The sequence below is a fragment of the Pantherophis guttatus genome, chromosome 11, assembly GCF_059756535.1.
Source record: "Pantherophis guttatus breed Tessera chromosome 11, ASM5975653v1, whole genome shotgun sequence".
NCBI lineage: Eukaryota > Metazoa > Chordata > Lepidosauria > Squamata > Colubridae > Pantherophis > Pantherophis guttatus.
Genome location: NC_142073.1, coordinates 13,087,784 through 13,108,307, shown reverse-complemented (window position 1 = coordinate 13,108,307; position 20,524 = coordinate 13,087,784). Strand labels below are relative to the sequence as shown.

The 20,524-nt window shown below is 42.0% G+C and overlaps 1 pseudogene; it reads left to right on the top strand.

Annotated features, from left to right (window-relative positions):
• Nucleotides 1-2,608: 2,608 nt before the first annotated feature.
• Nucleotides 2,609-3,034, top strand: LOC148112283 (small ribosomal subunit protein uS5 pseudogene; annotated as a pseudogene).
• The last annotated feature ends 17,490 nt before the right edge of the window (nt 3,035-20,524 follow it).

The window sequence follows — 20,524 nt, the reverse complement described above, 5'->3', positions numbered from 1 at the left end:
CTGGATCCCTGTGCAAGGTAGGTCCCACAGGCTCAGTACATCCTGCCCATAATGTCCTTCTCCATGTCCAAGGTGACTGTGATCAATCCATAGCCACAACTATTTCTAGTGCAAGTATAATTATCTCCGACTTACCTTTTTAGAAGCAAGGCAATACAATAAATGCATTTAGATTTCTAAGGTGTTAAATTCAATTATTAAAGTCCTATAATGTAAAAAAATTTTTTTTAAAGGAGTAAACATTGAATAAACTATCTCTTTCAATGTCCTTCTTGAATTATGTGTTAATGCTTGCAGGCCAGATCTTGTAAACTAAAAAAAGAAAATATTGATAATGTGGATAACTAAGCAGGAAAAAGATTGCCAAGTTTGCCTTAAGGTATGTTTTCAGAATATTATTATATACCGTGTTACCCCCAAAATAAGACCCTGTTTTATATTTTTTGAACGCCGAAATAAGCGCTTGGCCTTATTTTCGGGGAGGTCTTATTATTTTGGAGCATGGAGCAAGATGGGGCTCCTCTTGCTGTCTTACCTGATTTCCAGTTCTGCATTTAAATATTTTTGGGGAGGGCTTATTTTTGGGCAGAGGCTTATTTTAGTGCATGCGCTCAAAAGCCCGATTGGGCTTATTATCAGGGGATGTCTTATTTTTGGGGAAACAGGATATATATCTTGTTTCCTTTTGTTCCCATATATATAAGGGAACAAAAGGAAAATTTTGAACAGTCAAGGCAGAAAGTAGACAACATTGAGAGCAGTGAATATGCAGAAAATAGGCACCGAGAATTTAAAAAACAGATCTTAAACTTATCTGTGATTTTTTTTTTTACCTCCCCTGCTACCATGTTCTTCTGTCCTTTGAAGATGGAGCTGAAGGCTATGCAAAGAACCCATGCAGAGCTCCTGAAACTTCACATTGTACATCTATACCTTAGGAAGTGAGGAGGCGGAAAATCATTCTTCTTTCATTTTTCTCAGAAGACACGTGGAGTCTTCTGGGCAGTAAATTAGGAAAGAGTCCTTCCATTAAAATATGTACAACTGTGTTCAGGCAGGCAGGCATGCAGGCTGTTGTGGCCTGCCAGGGGCCAGTGGAGCAGTGAGGAGGTTGGGGAAAAACCTGGGCCAGTCCTGGAGTCTGGGGAAGGCTCTGATGAGGGCTCTGTGTTGGAGGCAGAGAGGGAGCCAGGGGCAGATGCCAGTTATCAGCTGCCTTCAGAGTCAGACATCAGTGAGGCAGACGAACAGCTGGAGCCTCTTCCCAGTGTGTGGATGCACAGAGTTGCCAGACGAAGGGAACAGCTAAAGAACAAGGGTCGACTTGAGAGTAAGGCCACAGGTGAATGATGAATGGCCCCTCCCAGAGGGAATAAAAGAGGAGCAAAAGGGGAGTGGAGTTTGCAGGAGACAATTAGTTCACCTAATTGGTTTGTGACTCTCCAAGACTCCTTGCCAAGTTTTGAAGATATCGGCCTGGCAGCTCTCCAAGCCAGATAAGGTCTGTGACTGTAAATTCTCTCTTGAAAGGCTGCTGGATGTGAATGAGAAGAATTCACAATAACTTAATAAAAAGGGTTTTTTGTCAGGACAAGGAGTCTGCTTCGTGGTTTGGGAACGCCTAGGTCAGAACACAGGCAGGCAGGCGAATGAATGAATGAATGAATGAATGAATGAATGAATGAATGAATGAATGTCTTGATCTTGCCTATAATCCACAAGTGAAGAGAAAGAGGTGGAACTTCCCCTACCTCAATATGTCAATATGTCAATGTTGCTGGCTTATTGTGTACTGCCTTCTTAGTGGTAGTACTTTGATTATGGACCTCTCACCTAGGTGACTGCCAGGTTGTCTTACTTGAAATGATATCTTTGTTCTTCCAAAATTTTTCAAGGACTGCATCAGGAACAAGACTGCCATTAAGACTGTGTGGCGTTTTTTTTTTTAACGAACTTCATTTGCAATCTTAGTATTTTTTATTGATTAGCTTTACAAGTTTTATTTTTGATTGTTGGCCTGTTTCTTCGGTAGTTATTTTTCTCCATTGCTTCTTTGGGAAGCAAAGATGTTGTAAAAGCAAGAAGATCAAGAAACAAACTGTCATCCTAGGAGGATGGGATGGTGGGATGAGAAACAAAAAGGAAAAGAGCAACCGATGTTCTGCCTGCTCTTTGTGTGAGATTTTATGTCATGGTTGGGGGGGGGGGATGGTTGAAATGTCAATCAAGGGAGTCAAATTATTCTCCAAAGCACCTGAGGGCAGGACAAGAAGCAATGGGTGGAAACTAATCAAGGAGAGAAGCAACTTAGAACTAAGGAGAAATTCCCTGACAGTTAGAACAATTAATTAGTGGAACAATTTGCATCCAGAAGTTGTGAATACTCCAACATTGGAAGTTTTTAAGAAGAGATTAGATAACCATTTGTCTGAAGTGGTCTACTCTACTCTACTCTACTCTACTCTACTCTACTCTACTCTACTCTACTCTACTCTACTCTTTTCTACTCTGCTCTGCTCTGCTCTGCTCTGCTCTGCTCTGCTCCGCTCCGCTCCGCTCCATTCCATTCCATTCCATTCCATTGTATCATTTCACTGTGAACAATCATATGGACTTCTTTGACCACACCCTGAAGACACCCCAAAAAGAACAGAAGGGTGACCTCTTTCCAATTGGAAAGAGACCAATTGGCAAGCCTCACACTGAGCCGCGCATGGTGACAGGCCATGGGTCCGTCCTGGTTCACCTCATTCCTGCCCCATGTGGCACAGGGATTCTGTCTGCCGCTGTTCCCAAGAAGCTACTGATGATGGTGGGAATCAATGATTGCTACACCTCCGCCAGAAACTGCACTGCTAGCTTGGGCAATTTTGCTAAAGCCACCATTGATGCTATCTCCAAGACCTACGGTTATCTGACCCCTGATCTCTGGAAAGAAACTGTCTTCAATAAATCTCCTTATCAGGAGTTCACTGATCATCTGGCAAAGACTCACACCGCCAGGACTCAGGCAGCTGCTGTGATGACCACCTAAAGCCATGATGACGAACCTATGGCACGCGTGTCAGAGGTGGCATGCAGAGCCCTCTCTGTGAGCACGCTTGCCGTCGCCAGCTGCTATTCTAGTTTCTGGTGCCCGCAGGCAAGTCAGCCAACTAGTTTTCATGTGTGCGCCAGCCACCCGGACTTCAGGTTTCCAGTGCCCGCATGCGCCCCAGCCAGCTGGTATTCTGGTTTCCAGCTCTCTGGCACATGCACGTGCATTCTGGTTTGGGCACTCAGTTCTGAAAAGGTTCACCATCACTGACCTAAAAGATCTTGTACATTATCAATAAAGTAATCCTTAAATTTTAAACCAAAAAAAAAAAGACAGAGAATAACAAGAGACCAATATTCATAATGACAAAATAGGTTTCAAGGTAGGCACCAAATGAATGTTTTAAGCACCCAAGAGAATGACAGAAGGAAAAACAGAAACTCCTTTTCAAAGGAAAACTGGAGGCAGCATTAGTCTTGTGCTATAAACATTTTGACACTTTGGAGCCTTGTTACCAGATTTTTATGTATTTCTCTTCCATTTTCATGCCACCCACTCCTGAATGGCTTTTTACTGCTTACAATAGATGTGACATTGATTGAATCATCCACATGTTGCAGAACTGTGAGTATAAGCTGAGTATACCTTGACAAGGAAGATACGTACCACGCTATTTGTGAATAGACCTATCTCCCAGGATCACAGGAAAAAAAGCCTCCAGAATGATGGCATGGTAATTTGTTGATTCCCACTACTCCCTCTTCATATTACTGTATGTCTTTTTAAAGACTTTCTTAATTGTTTTTTTTTCCTCCTTGCCTCTAATCAGCAAGAGACCCAATTATAATCCTGATCTTCATCTCACGATAAATTCTTATTTTTAATACCCTAAGTCCCCTTTTCACCTTTTCTTTCCCAAGACAGAACTTAAAACTCTAGTACAGAATGGCACAAATGTTCCAATTTTCAAAATAATTCTTTAAAGAGGAAAAGAAATCACTGCTCACATTCTTTAATGGAACACACATTTATAGCTTGCCACTTACCAAAGTATATAGTTTGCAATTTTATTGTAATAATATTGAGGATAATTTTATTGTACACCACCAGAGTCCTTCTGTGAGGGAGATAGGTAGTTCTTAACTACAATCAATCAATCAATCAATCAATCAATCAATCGTAATTCCAACAAGCTCAAGCTTAAACATTTAATTTTCTTCCTAAATTTGTTTCATCATCCATAGATATACTCAATATTCCTTTTACATTTTATATGTTTAACTCTTCTCCTCTACATACTGCAGCTATATGTACTATGGATTTAAACTACAACTGTTTCACATTTCACATTTCACATTTCACCCATTTTTACAACAATCCCTCTCCTTTCCTCTTCTTTCTCCTCCCTCTCTTCTCTCCTCCCCTCTCCTTCTCTCTCCTTCTTTCCTTCCTTCTCCTCTCCTTCCCTCTACTTCAGAAGTGGGTTTCAGCAGGTTCTGACCAGTTCTGGAGAACCAGTAGCAGAAATTTTGAGTAGTTCGGAGAACCAGTAAATACTATCTCTGGCTGGCCCCGCCCCCATCTATTCTCTGCCTCCTGAGTTCCAGCTGATCGGGAGGAAATGGGAATTTTACAGTATCCTTCCTCTGTCACGCCCACCAAGCCTCACCTACAGAACCGGTAGTAAAAAAAAAATTGAAACCCACCACTGCTCTACTTCCTTTTTTCCTTCTCTCCTTCTCCTGTCCCCTCTCTATTTATTTATTCATTCATTCATTCATTCATTCATTCATTCATTCATTCATTCATTTAAATTTATATACCGCCCTTCTCCTGAAGCACTCAGGGCGGTGAGCAGCCAAAGGTAAACACACAGAATACAAAAATTTAAGAACAGTTTAAAAAACATATTAAACAATTTTGGCCAAACAATTAAAATACCCCTTTTAAAATTCAAATTAAAAATAAGCAATTGGAGAGTTAGGCCAGCCCGGCTTGTTGAAATAAAAAAGTCTTGAGGGCCCGGCGGAAAGTAAGTAAATCCGGAATCCTCCATTTTTCCGTATTTCCCCTCTCCGTATTTCCCCTCTCTCTTCTTCTCCACTTTCTTTCTGGTCACAGCCCCTGTCCTAAATGAAGGAGTTCTTCAATTGCAGCAAAATATTTTTTCCTTATTTAAATAAATAAATGAAAAGGGCAAGCTAATACTTTCAAACATGCTTATACATGATTCTCATTCTTGCACCAAGTGAAAACGTGTGTTTCCATTAAATTGCAGACAAGATGCTTTCGGAAATAACATTGGTTGCTTTGTCATTTCATATGTCTCAAGAAAACCAGTATGCAAATAATAATAATAATAATAATAATAATAATAATAATAATAATAATAATAATAATAATAATAAAGCAAGAGAGTCGACAATCAGCATGTATAGAAAAGGAATGAAGCGAATTCCTTTTTTTCCCCCTATAATACCAAGCTGTGAAAACTTCCTGTCTGGACTACTGATGTGAGCGTAATTAACAAGTAACACTTGGAACCAGTCTGACATTGAGGCTGGGAGCCTGGGAGGGCACAACTATAGTGCGACATGATGGAATGGTAGCAGAACTGTGACAAAATGCCTTGTTCAGTGCACAGAAATTTGTGGAAATCTCTTTAGGCTGCCCTCAAGTCAAAGCACAGGAAGGAAGCCTCAAGTGAGCTTGCACTGCACACATTGCCATGAATCAAAGAGCCACATAAGGAAATATTAATCATCCTGCTTACCATGGAAATGCATTCAAATTCCTTCCCCAAAGAGCGATGAACCATTCTCAAAAGATGACACTTGCATCTTAGATCATCCCCCCCCCCCCCGCCAGAGATCAGAGTGACCACTTCTCTGGCTGTTCCTGAAATAATTGTTGTCACAGACCTCATGTTCTGCATTTTAAAGCAACTTACTCTTAAACACAGTGGGTAGCCATCTAGGTGAAGTTTGATGAAAGCCAGCTGGGATTGTTGATCAAAGAGAAACCTTGTAAGAGGGTGGTATTGTATCAAGGAACCAGCATATTTGGCCGGCAGATAAGAAAACAATCTTATATTTTGAAAGTTGGAGACCTAGTACCAACTTACAATATCTTGTAAGACCCATGCCTTTGTGTAACTGCTAGTGTTACGTATTTGTGTCTGGAAAATAGCGTTCTCCTATGTTCACAGAGTTTTAAAGACTTTAAGGTTTTCAGTGCATTGTTATGCAAGTTTCGCCCGTTCCTTTTTGAAAACTGTCTGCTGCCTTTCAAAACTGGATTTTCCATGGATGTCTTACATTAAAGATGTAAGATAATTAAAATACTTAATTAAAATATAATAACATGATAATTAAATACATGATAATATAAGCACCCAAACAATAAAAGCATCAATCAGAATAGTTTAAACATTTCTAAGCAGCATAAATGTTTAAAATTAGCATATTAATTAGATGCAATGCCAGAGAGACTCATAACATCTTTGGTGATGAAAAGACAATGGCTGGAATCAGATATACCTTTTTGAGGGGAGGGCTTTCTATAGTTGGGGAGGGGAGCTACCACTTAATAGCCTCCTGGGAAACCTGCATTTGATCAAGGAAAAACCTTCAGAGCAGTCCTCCAAAGATTATTTTAACATCCCTAGTAGGAATACATAGGATAACATGTTGCTTCAGACACTCTATGGAGACCGAGTGGCGCAAGTGGCCAGTTTTAAGTTTCTGGGTGTTATCCAGTGGTGAAATCTGAACCGGTTTGCCATCGGTTTCACCCCTGGTTCAATTGCAGCCATGAACCAGCTTTCTACAAGAACAAACTGATCATCTGTTTTGCAGGCCTTCATTGAGCAGCTCCCAAACCAGGGAATGCTGTGCATATTGAAGACAATAAGAGCATTGATAGCCAACGCACACTTCTTTATCAATATCATGGTTAAGTCATCTTGGCAATCAAATGCTTGTTCTTTGTTAGCATTTCTTCTGACCTAAACCTATTCCTGTGATGCCATTTTCATCGCTGCAGTGTGAAAAGCACTGATAAACATGTTTGTGGTGTGTGAACTTAATCAAGGATGCTAATTTGCTATAAATGCTTTTAAACACTCTCTGTTGGTAATAACATGAATTGGCAACAAGGCAATACAAAGATTTGTAAGTCAGTCTTTCTTGCCTTCCTTCTCTTCATCTTCTTGTTCCCTGTTTACTGGCCTCTTTAAAAGAGGATATTGTGAACATCAAAATTATTCTCAACTTGTCTTAGTAAAAAATTTAATTAGATAACAATTCCCTCCCCATGGCATTTTTTTTAATGCCCAGAGTGAATTAAGTTAACTTGCAATTGAGTATTTATGCCGTGTTGATTCATGCCATCTTGGCACTAATGAAAGCAACACGTCTTTTTAGTTATATTTCACAGAAGTGTACTGTTACTTCATTGCTGTTACCATCATTATCACTGGGGCTGCTAAAACCTGAAGAAAGTTGAAAAGTTGAAATTTGAAGTTTGCAACTTTTAGTTCTTAACTAAAACCTGGATTGAGCCCTATCTTGGTTTATTTTCTGATTTGGATCATGAACCCGCACTGCATATTGGACATTAATGCAATCGAACGAGTCCACAGATATTTTACGAGAAGGGTCCTCCATTCCTCTACTGACAATAGAATACCTTATGCCACCAGACTTCAAATTTTGGGCTTAGACAACTTAGAACTACGCCGACTTCGGTCTGACCTAAGCATAGTACATAAAATTATCTGCCACAATGTCCTACTTGTCAATGACTACTTCAGCTTCAACCACAACAATACACGAGCAAATAATAGATACAAACTCAAGGTAAACTATTCCAAACTTGATTGCAGAAAATACGACTTCAGCAACAGACTGGTCAATGCCTGGAATGTACTCTGTGGTTTCTTCCACAAACCCCCAAAACTTTGACCTTAAACTATCTACTGTTGACCACACACCATTCCTAAGAGGTCTGTAAGGGACATGCATAAATGCACCGGCGTGCCTACCGTCACTGTCCTAATATTCCTTTTTACTCTTACTCTTTTCATGTATTCAAATTATGTTTATACTTTTACCTGTTACCTTATATATGCTTGAAAAATAAAATAAATAAAATCTAGATAAAACATTCTTTCCCACTCTGTACATTTGGTCTGTCTCTTGCTTCATAGCCCACAACCTGATTGATGAAAAGTACCATTATCTCAGAACCCTTTATTCCTCTCCAATATATTGGAATATTGGAAGTCTGATATGCCAGATACCAAAGCCCATTAGAATTTGATTATTTCCCAGGGCTTCTGAGCCAAAATCCAGGCAGAGAAAGTTTGCCATAAGTACCACCCCCTCAAATTCATTTCTTCTTTAGTTAATATGTATCTTATCCTATAACTACTGTATTTTACCCTACTCTTATTTTAAATTGTTTGTATAAGATTTTATTGGTGATATGTGTTTGCATCTTGTGCTTTGATATGGCCTATAGGCTAACCATTCCAACAAAAGTGCGTATAGTCAAGGCTATGGTTTTCCCAGTTGCAATGTATGACTGTGAAAGTTGGACCATAAGGAAGGCTGAGCGCCAAAGAATTGAGGCCTTTGAACTATGGTGCTGGAGAAGATTCCCGCAAGTCCCTTGGACTGCAAGGTGATCAAACCGGTCAATCCTAGAGGAGATCAATCCTGACTGCTCTTTAAAAGGCCAGATCATGAAGATGAAACTCAAATACTTTGGCCACCTAATGAGAAGGAAGGACTCGCTGGAGAAGAGCCTAATGCTGGGAACGATTGAGAGCAAAAGAAGAAGGGGACGGCAGAGAATGAGGTGGCTGGATGGAGTCACCGAAGCAGTCGGCGTGAGCTTAAATGGACTCCAGAGGATGGTAGAGGACAGGAAGGCCTGGAGGTACGTTGTCCATGGGGTCACGATGGGCCAGACTTCGCAACTAACAACAATAGGCTAATCAATAAAGCTATCATATCATATCTTTAGTTAATATGTTATGACAAAGATTATCATGCACTTTAGCAAGAGTCAATTCTGGATTGAATCTCAGGTTTGTCGTATAGGTTTCCTTCCCCTCTCCCAGTCTGGCTTCTCATTTTGGGCAGCTAAATGACAGATAGGTACAGTACATCTCTCTCCATGTTCAAAATATTAGTATTTATTTTATTTGGCCAATAAGGCGGGTGAGAATTTTCTATGGATCATTATTTGAGAAACACTTTGCCATTGGGAAAAAAAAAACTGAGATGGAAAGGATGTGAACATATTTGATTTTAAATGTAATGCCAGTTAAGATCTAAAGCTTCCTAAGAAGACATTCACACTTTCATCTGCCACGCACTAAAAAATTAGTTTATGGAAAGCGAAGCGGACGTGCATGAGTGTGTGTGAAACTAACCTCATCTACATTTTAAAGCACTCTAGCCTGAATGAATATTCACTTTTGCTCATGAATAATATGAGAGGATCATTCAGAGTCATTCATGAAAATGCCTTGAGTCAGATGTAGAATTTTTTTTTCTCTTCCTTGAAAAAAAATGATTCTGTCTAGCAGCCCCATCTTTCTGTCTCATTTTCCACTCAGTTGTGCTCCTGCTCTCTTTTCATTTGGTCTTACAACATCAACACAAAGCAACACATTTCACAAAGGTGGAAAAAACTGCCTTGCTCTCCAGGAACATGCCTGAAAACTGATATCCCAAACCATTTCTACTGGAAACTCTATTTTTGGCTGGCATGAACAGATCAGTCCTGGCATGTACAGATCTATCCTTATTTCTAGTACGAATCAGAGGTGGGTTTTTGTCAGGTTCTGACCAGTTCTGGAGAACCGGTAGCAAAAATTTTGAGTAGTTCGGAGAACTGATAAATACCACCTCTGACTGGCCCCGCCCCCATCTATTCTCTGCCTCCCGAGTCCCAGCTGATCAGGAGGAAATGGGGATTTTGCAGTAACCTTCCCCTGGAATGGGGAGGGAATAGGGATTTTGCAGTATCCTTCACCTGGAGTGAGGAGGGAATGGAGATTTTATAGTATCCTTCCCCTGCCACGCCCACCAAGCCATGCCATGCCATGCCACGCCCACCAAGCCATGCCCACAGAACCGGTAGTAAAAAAAATTGAAACCTACCACTGGTACCAATATCTTGCCTAATGACAATAACAATAGCAGGCTTATATACTGCCCCATAGCACTTTACAACACTCTCTGGACAGTTTACAATGTAAGCATTATTTATATATTCCCTCCAACAATTTACATATTACCCCCCTCATTTTATTGACTTTGGAAAGATGGAAGGCTGAGTCATCTTTGAGCCCTGTCAGGATTGAACTGTCAGGACTGAATATGGCTGAAGGATCTGATCTCCATTATACTACTTGGAGGACCCTGAAGAGGCGAAGAGTTGGAGTGCCTAAATGTAAAACCAATATACACAATTGGAGATCATATAGCAGATAATAACACACTATGTGAATATGGAGAGACACAGAGCCCAGCCCAGGTGGGTTTCAAAAATATTTACTACCAGTTCTGTGGATGTGGCTTGGTGGGTGTGGCTTGGTGGGCATGGCACGGGAGGGATACCGTAAAATCTCCATTCCCACTCCACTCCCGGGGAAGGTTACTGCAAAATCCCCATTTCTTCCCGATCAGCTGGGACTCGGGAGGCAGAGAATAGATGGGGGCGGGGCCAGTCAGAGGTGGGATTTACCGATTCTCCGAACTACTCAAAATTTCCGCTAATGGTTCTCTAGAACTGGTCAGAACCTGTTGAAACCCACCTCTGGCCCGGCCCATCTGCTGGTATGTCGGCTACTACCAGAAACATGCACCGATAATGACTTAATGTCAAAGCCAAGAAGATGGCTTCATTCTAGAAGTTTAAAGTTTGGTCTTAGAGACACAGAAGAAGGAGGATTGAACTCAAGGCTATGGGCAGAGTGTGCCTGCAATGCCTGCACTTTAAGCACTGAGCCACCAAGCCTCTTTGATGTAATGACTGTACTATGTACATGCAAACATTCATACACAGAATATTAAATAATGTGAGCTATCCCTTTTAACATCAATTTCTTGCTTTCTTTAACTTCAACGTGAAGTGTTAAGACCACTTCATAATGCCTCGGTAAGGGCACACTTGGAATACTGCATTCAGTTTTGGTCGCCACGATGTAAAAAAAGATGTGGAGACCCTAGAAAGAGTGCAGAGAAGAGAAACCAAGATGATTAGGGGACTGGAGGCTAAAACGTATGAAGAACGGTTACAGGAACTGGGTATGTCTAGTTTAATGAAAAGAAGGACTAGGGAAGACATGATAGCAGTGTTCCAATATCTCAGGGGCTGCCACAAAGAAGAGGGAGTCAAGCTATTCTCCAAAGCACCTGAGGGCAGGACAAGAAGCAATGGGTGGAAACTAATCAAGGAGAGAAGCAACTTAGAACTAAGGAGAAATTTCCTGACACTTAGAACAATTAATCCGGTGGAACAACTTGCCTCCAGAAGTTGTGAATGCTCCAACACTGGAAGTTTTTAAGAAGATGTTGGATAACCCTTTGTCTGAAGTGGTGTAGGGTTTCCTGCCTAAGCAGGGGGTTGGACTAGAAGGCCTCCAAGGTCCCTTCCCACTCTGTTATTCTATAGTCTAACTCCAAATGTTGTTGAAGCTGCTGGTTTCAGAATACATTGAAGCATATGCTGTGGTATCTGGTTCACAAATCACCAGCCCCATGATTCCCATCCAACCCCACCCTCCGCCATTTTCATGTATTTTCCCCTTTGGTCCACAAATTGCGATTCTCCAGGCAATGTTATTTTCTTATGAAAGGTTTGAGGTTTTGCTTCCTGAGATGAGCTTTTCATCTTTTTCATTTTTTATTTTAAGAGGCGAGTCAAGAGGATTGAAAAACCACAAAACTGCGGAGTTCCTGCTAGAATTCTAAAAACCAATGCCAGCTGATGGTCGAAGTCTCCCATATGAGAGGATGCGAACACCACATCTTTAGAGGCCACAGAGAAAAGCCTAGGATACGCCCTTTTGGATACGCATTCATTCTTCAGATCTTAATCAGTATTTTACAAAGCAAGAATGTGAGGGGTTTTTTTAAATTTTTCTTTACCGGTAGACTATAAGCTAATTCTGAATTGATCAGTGAGATGCATTGCAAAACAAAGGATATGGCAGGGATGGCTAACCTTTTTGCCGTCGTGGGCCAAAAGCGTGGGGAGCGTGGGGGGGGTCATATGCACACGTTCCCACATCCATAATTCAATGCGCCCCCCCCACATGTTTATGTTTATGTTTTATGTTTTATTTGATTTGTATACCGCCCTACTCCCGAAGGACTCAGGGCGGTGAACAGCCAAACAATAAAATAACATAGATACAAAAAATTTAAAAAACCAGATAAAATCAAATTAAATCATTTTGGCCCAGACAAATTAAAACACCCCAATAATTTAAAAACAGATTAAAATTTACATATTTAAAAAGGGAAGAGATTAGGCCAAGCCCGCCTGATGGAATAAAAAGGTCTTCACAGCGCGGCGGAAGGTGCGCAGATCTGGGATCCTCCGTATCTCTGGGGGGAGCTCATTCCAGATGGTAGGTGCCCCCACAGAGAAGGCTCTCCCCCTAGGGGTCGCCAGCCGACATTGTTTGGCTGACGGCACCCGGAGGAGTCCCTCTCTATGAGAGCGTACTGGCCGGTGGGAGGCTATTGGTGGTAGTAGGCGGTCCCGTAGATAACCAGGTCCTAAGCCATGGAGCGCTTTAAAGGTGGTAACCAACACACACACACCCCACGCGCTTTCCCTGCTCTTGGCACACGATGGCACGGTGGGCCCAGTAGGCCCGTTTTTCACCCTCCCCAGGCTCCAGAGGCTTTCTTGGAACCTGGGGAGGGAGAAAACAGTCTTCCCCACCCACCCCCGGAGGCCTTCCGGAGGCTGAAAACAGCCTGTTTTCCGACTTCTGGTGGGCCCAGAAGGCCCAAAAATCAGCTGGCTGGCATGCACATTTGCGCCGGAGCTGAGCTAGGGCAACGCTTGTGTGCCCACTGATATGGCTGAGATGGCATGCCATAGGTTTGCCATCACAGGGATATGGCTTCAGATAAAGCATTCTGTCAGCACTTCAACCTGCATTTACTCTAGTGCTGACATAAGAAGGAGAAGAGGGGGCAGCTGGCAAGAGGACGCTTGACATTTCACCTACTTATTTTCCTTGAAGATAATATCCCCTAGGAGATGAGATGGGAGGGGGGACATTCCTGGGAGCTTAAGTAGTAGATATGGGGAGAGTGATTTGGAAGAAGGCCAATGAGACGCAGAGAATTGGGAAATGGAAAGGGAAGGTTTGGGGTCAGGAAGTCAGAGTTGGCTATGCCATGATCAGGGACAGATTGTCGTGCTAAATAAAATGAAAGATTTCTTCAAAGGCTATCTGTTTGGAAATGCAATTTATTCTATTTGAGACGACATCGAAACCTGACACATTAATTCTTGAAGTTCTGATAATCTCCAAGCTAAATTACTCCTACTATGGTATGTGTTAATTTGCATTATGATTCTGAAACTACAGTGCTGCATGATTTGCCAACTGGGAGGGGATGGAATAGGCGCATCGGGCTTCCTTAAATGTCACTTGTCTTCATTATGTGTCAAGACAAGATCCTGAGATCAAAAATCTTTCTACCAGACAAGGAAAATCCTATGTCTATACAGGACAGTTTTGTTTGCTTCCGTTCTGTTTGTTTGGTTCTGTTCTGTTCTCTTTTTGGAACAAAGATCCTCAGGTTCAGGTTGCCAATCCGTAATCTATTTGAAGACATGGTATACTCCATGTCTGGAAGGGACGCGGTGGCTCAGTGGCTAAGATGCTGAGCTTGTCGATTGAAAGGTTGGCAGTTCAGTGGTTCGAATCCCTAGTGCTGCCTAATGGAGTGAGCTCCCATTACTTGTCCCAGCTTCTGCCGATCTAGCAGTTCGAAAGAACGTAAAAAATGGAAGTAGAAAAATAGGGACCACCTTTGGTGGGAAGGTAACAGCGTTCCATGCACTTTTGGCGTTGAGTCATGCCGGCCACATCACCACGGAGATGTCTTTGGACAGCGCTGGCTCTTCGTCTTTGAAACGGAGATGAGCACCGCCCCCTAGAGTCAGGAATCCCAACCGGCACATATGTGCGAGGGGAACCTTTACCTTTACCTTTTATACTCCATGTCTAGTTGAAGATTGAGCAATGCTTGAACCATTAACTATCTAGCAGCGCTACTTATTAATTTAATTAAACTCTTTTACATTGTATGGCCATATCTACTACATTACTCTTTCAATTATTTGCTAAGCCTATACCTTAAAACAAGCAAGTTTTATAGGGCTTAGTCGGCCTCCTTGTTGTGTGACATAGTACATTTTTGCTGCTGCTGCTGTATATCAGCATAGCCATTTTACACAAGACAACATTTCTTCTCCATTACACAGCAGTACATATTAGGAATCTACTGCTGTGGAGGAAATAGGTCATTCAGATGAACTCTACGTAGGAAGCAACTTTTCTTAGCCACAGGCCTACATTACTCAGAAAAGCTCCTTGGGGGATAATGAAATAAGTTTGCCTGAAGTACCTGCTGTTTGTCTGCCCTGCTTAAAAACCTCTTTGAAGGAAACTGGCAGCCATCTCTGAGAAAAAAACGACATCTGCAGAGATTCTTTGGCTCTGCAGACAGACATTTGCAAATAGGTATTCGTGTGTCTTGAGGCATTCTTAATAGTTCAGGGAAGATGCCTGAAAGCCAGCACCATTTTAGCTTTTCCTAAATCTGCCTTTTCCCAATCTGGGTATTTCCCAGATGTGTGGACTTCCAATTCCCAGAATTTTCAGCCATGGTATCCAAACTGGGGAATTCTGGGAGTTGAAGTTTACTTGTCTGCAGGGCACCCAGTTTAGGTAAGGCTGCGCTAGATTTTCTTCACTAAAAAAGATCAGAGGACTTGATCTGATTAAATGCCAATCGCTCAGTTATGCATGTTAGAAGGAATGAACAAACATGCCTGACTTCCTAATAATTTAACCCGCCTTTTTAAATATCAGTCCCACCAGTTGTCCTTCTATAGCCATGATGGCGAACCTATGGCACGCATGCCAGAAGTGGCACGCAGAGCCATCTCTCCGGGCACGCCAGCCATCGCCCGTTACTCTTCCGGGTTCTGGCACGGCAATGCACACTGGCCAGAAACTGGAAGACCAGGTGTTGTGGCCCGCCAGCAGCCTGCGCAGATTGTGGCTAATCCCGACGACGAGAGGTAGGTGTGGTGTCGCGCCAGCAGCCTGTGCAGCCGGCGCTCGAGTCAGACAGCAAGGAGGCTGAAGAGGATGTGGTGCCAGAGGCAAAGACTCAGCCAGGGCCTTCAGAACCTCCAGAGGCTCCTTCAAGTGAAGAGAGTGAAGTGGAGGAGCCTCTTCTCAATGCTTGAGCACGCAGGGCTGCCAAAAGGCAGGAGTGGCTATTCAGGAGGAGGTCTCCTCGAGAGTAAGGCTTGGGGTTAATTGGCCACTCCCTTAGCCTATTTAAGTTTGCACACAGATAGCAAATGTTGCTGGAAACAACGTTTCGTCCTAGGCAGTGAGTTTTTTGTTACAACTTGGTTTCTGGGCTGATTGCCAACCCTTGTCGGACTTTGTTTAATCTCGGTAATTCATAGCAGTCTGATAAGGACATTTGTGGTTAAAGCCTGCATTTTGAAAGGGGTCTGTTTGTATTAAATAGAGTTTTTGGAGCTGTGTGTGTATGCTACACTTCTTGGGACCCGTAGCTGGGGCAGAACACCAGGTGACCAGAAGCCCAGCTTCCCAGTGCGCACATGCACGGCGAGGACCTGCTCTTCCGGCTTTCCGTGCAAGTGCGCCGGGGAGCTGCTCTTCCAGTTTCTGGCACTCCCCCACCCAGTGCCGAAAAGGATCACCAATACTGTTCTATAGGGACACAACTTTCCAGTAAGAGTTCCAAAAATTTACACATCATTTTGCTATGTTAACCTGCTCTGTGTAGAAGCAGGTGGTACTGCTAGTACAGGAAGGAAAGTCTTTACACAAATGTATTTAATGAACCAGTTGTGCCCGTGCCTAGGAAAGGCTTAAGACTTCTCAGAAGCTGAAACAACTATGAACATCATCCTCAGTTTCATCAGATGAAACACACACACACACAAACACACACACACACACATACACACACACACAAACAGAGCTCCTGGACTCCTATCTGCTCCCATATAAAATATCTCTGAATCACCTTTCACATTCAGCTGCACTCCCTTTTTTTTATTCTTTAAACATAACAATGGTATAATGCATTATCTTGACCTTTTCAGTATACCATTCAAATGATTGGGCAGCCCTTCTTCTGTTTCTTATGTTAATCCCAGGATCCCACGGGAAATGTGCAAAATGGCAAAGATATTTCAAAAATGTAAGATAAAAATGCCACAATAGTTCATATCTTAAAATTAGCAAAGTTTTTTTTCTTTTTTAAATGGTCCCAATTAAAAAATAAGAACCTTGGAAAAGATTGCCTTGCAGCACAATAATTCTGCAACGTAGGGTGAGGTGGATTCCTTCATGTTTTAAGCATGGAAGAGTCTGCTTTCATTGTCTGCTGAGGAGTGCTAGAGGTACCTGAATATTATAAAGCCAAACCATTGATCAAAGTCCTCACAAAAGCCTCAAGTAAATGCACTGGATGATGCTACAGAAACATAACCAGATAAATTGTGCCTTTATTGCAAAAGAAACATTTAGAGGGTGTCAGTTTAAGAAGAATGCATAATATGCCTGGTGTTAAAAAATATGCTGCCGCGTTCTCCAGGGAAAAGTTGTGTAAGAAAGCGAAAAATGTCAGCTACATGAGTTCCATGCACAATGAAAAAATAATGAATGGATGGATGGATGGATGGATGGATGGATGGATGGATGGATGGAAGGAAGGAAGGAAGGAAGGAAATTTCTATTTTGCTCATCTCACTATCCAAAGCGAATCTGGTCAGCTTATTTCTTTGGATAGGAAAAGAAATTTCTATGAATATTAAATTGGTCCCTTTTTTGGCCCAGTGTAATTTCTTTGCAACATGCTTGTTACCTGCCAATTCTCTTATCAATTCATGACATGCCAGGACTGTAGATCTGTTTCAGTGGTGGGTTTCAAATTTTTTTACTACCGGTTCTATGGGTGTGGCTTGGTGGGCGTGACATGGCTTGGTAGGCTTGACATGGCTTGGTGGGCGTGGCAGGGGAAAGATATTGTAAAATCTCCATTTCCACCCCACTCCAGGGGAAGGTTACTGCAAAATCCCCATTTCCTCCTGATCAGCTCGGACTCAGGATGCAGAGAATAGATGGGTGCAGGGCCAATCAGAATTTTTACTACAGGTTCTCTAAACTACTCAAAATTTCTGCTACCGGTTCTCCAGAACTGGTCAGAACCTGCTGCAACCCACCTCTGATCTGTTTCTCCTAGTTACTGTGTTAGAGATCAGCCAGTGATTTAAAAATTTGCTGATCTGAACTGATTGAATCATCAGTTTAAAAACCAATCTTTTGTTAAATGCAGACAAATAAAATTATCTCAGAAATATATTGTTTAGTGCAATAAAATGTTTGCTGAATGTATCTTTAAATCGGAGGCAACTATCCTGGGTAACTCAACATAAGAAGCTACTGAAGGATTCGGATGTGGCTTTAGAAACTTCCAAATGGGATTACCCAATTCTGTTTTTAATATGTATAGTCAAAGCTATAGTTTCCCCAGTAGCACCATATGGCTGCGAGAGAACCATAAGGAAGGCTGAGTGCCAAAGAAGTGATGCTTTTTAATTGTGGTGTTGGACAAGACACTTGAGAGTCTTTTGGACTGCAAGGAAATCATATCAGTCAACCCTAAAGGAAGTCTTCCTTGACTATTCTTCAGATCCTAAAGCTGAAACTCAAATACTTTGACTCATTGGAAAATACCCTGAAGGCAAAAAGAGAAGGAGATGGCAGAGGATGAGAAGGTTATATGGTGTCATTGATGCAATGAACATGAATTTGGGCAAACTCCGGGAGACAGTGGCGGACACAGGGCCTGGCATGTTATGGTCCATGGGGTTATGGAGAGTTGGACACAACTTAGCAACTGAACAATGAACAACTTTTAATATAGCAGAAAACATGACCAAAGAGCAACCATTTAACTACATCTAGTATTATTAATAGTAAAGAAAATCAAAGTTCAGTAAAAACACCATGTAAGATATACAGTGTGTAAAAAAAACTCTAAAACCTTCCCATCTAAGAGGGAGTGAAAACCTTTTAAAAACTCTTAAAATAAGACCGTGACATAATGTAATATCTTTACTTCTCATGGGGACAGCATAGGCCAGGGGTCTCCAAACTTGGCAACATTTAAGTCTTGTGGACTTCAACTTCCAGAGTTCCTCAGCCAGCAAAGCTCTGGGAGTTGAAGTCCACAAGTCTTAAAGTTGCCAAGTTTGGAGACCCCTGGTATATAGGCCATTCTAAAGCTAGATTCCAAATTAAAGTTAGTTTTTGGCATTGGCTACTCATAGATTATTCGAAGGCGAAATGTGGCCATCAGGAAAATGTACATCACTGGGTCCTTTTCCTGAGCTAGTCAGGAAGCTTAATGTCTTGCTTCTGACTTGAATCCACCAACTAAATCAAGTCATGTCATCATATTTTCTGAAGTGTCAATTTGATCCTGAGCCAAATGTTGTGGTTAATATATATATACTCTTAATTGAAACCATCTGTCACTAGGTAACACAGTGGGAAGAATTCATTTAATGTCTTTAAGAATTATGTTACCATATCCATAAAATGTTAGCCTTGTAAGGCATCCTTTACTTAAAAATCAACATTCTGCCAGGAATTAGCCTGTAAAAAAAATATAGAAAGGGCTAATCTATCTTCTGAATAGTCCAAATGCATTTTAGTCCCTTAGTTGGTTATGTGAGCTTCCCAGTGAATGTTAAATCTCACTTGTGCATTGACAAACACATGTCAACTATTCTAATGCGACAGGCTTTAAATGTCAGGGTGGTGATAATTTGCCCTTCAGATATTATGTTTCGTCGATTTCCGTGTATCATTCTTTTAAAAAAAAACCACTTAATTTCATATTTTTCAACTGAGAACTATCTTCCCTGGGTATCTGTGGAGGCTTTGAAAAAACAAAATGGCCACCAAAACCATACAACTGAAGCACTGTCACTTCTTATTTCCATAGGAGAAAACACAGGGATAAAAAAAAATAAAAGTGAAGATAGTGGTCACATAGATGTAGTTGGAGGTCTACATTTTTGCGTATTTCTGTCACACACACAAAGCATAAAAAAGATACCACCATTTTGACTGATTTAACCATTCCCAGCCCACATTAAAAGGGGGGGCATGGGTTTCATTGCATAATCATGATCACCTCCTGGCCATTTATGACCCCTTCTGCAGAAGTCCCTGTCTCAGAATTTCAACTTTATATTTTTATTTTTATTTATTTGTGTTCTTGTTGTGGCCCGCCAGTGGCCTGTGCAGATTGTAGCTGATTCCGACAATGAGGAGGCTGGTGTAGTGCTGCGCCAGCAGCCTGTGCAGCTGGTGCTTGAATTGGACAGTGAGGCGGCTGGAGAAGATGTGGTGCCAGAAGCAGGGATTCAGCCAGGGCCTTCAGAACCTCCAGAAACTCCTTTAAGTGAAGAGGACGAAGAGGAGGAGTCTCTTCTCGATGCACGGGCGCACAGAGCTGCCAAAAGGCAGGAGTGGCTCCTCAGGAGGAGGTCTCCTTGAGAGTAAGGCTTGTGGCTATTTGGCCACTCCCTTAGCTTATTTAAGAAGGAACGCCGACTGAAGCTATTTGCAGGGAACAACCATTCACTCTCCTTCGTGCCTTGCTTTTATTTCGGTGCAAATTGCTTCTGGGCTTTCTGCCAACCATAGTAAGATTGTGATTACTTTATCTTGGGATTCTTGTAGGCTGTTAAGAAAGTTAATTAACAGCCTTTGTTTGAAAAACTGATTTTATTTTAGTAAACCAAGGTTTATACAGAACTTTGTGTGTGCTGCGTTCTTTGGGGTCCGTAGCTGGGGCAGAACAGTTCTTTTGTTAGAAGACTAAAATCATATTTAATCACCCTTTACCAGTGGTGGGTTGCCCCTGGTCCGGACCAGTTCTATAGAACCAGTAGTAAAACTGGCAGGAGGCTCCGCCCACCGACCCCGATGTCATCGTCAAGATGCTTATGCACATGTGCAGGTGTGTGTGTGTGTGTGTGTGAGCAAAGCAAGTGCGCGCGTGTGGCCCCATTGCAAACTGGTAGTAAGGATAAGTAGAATCCACCCCTGCCCTTTACCATTTAAAATATCATGCTGTGTATGAAGCAACT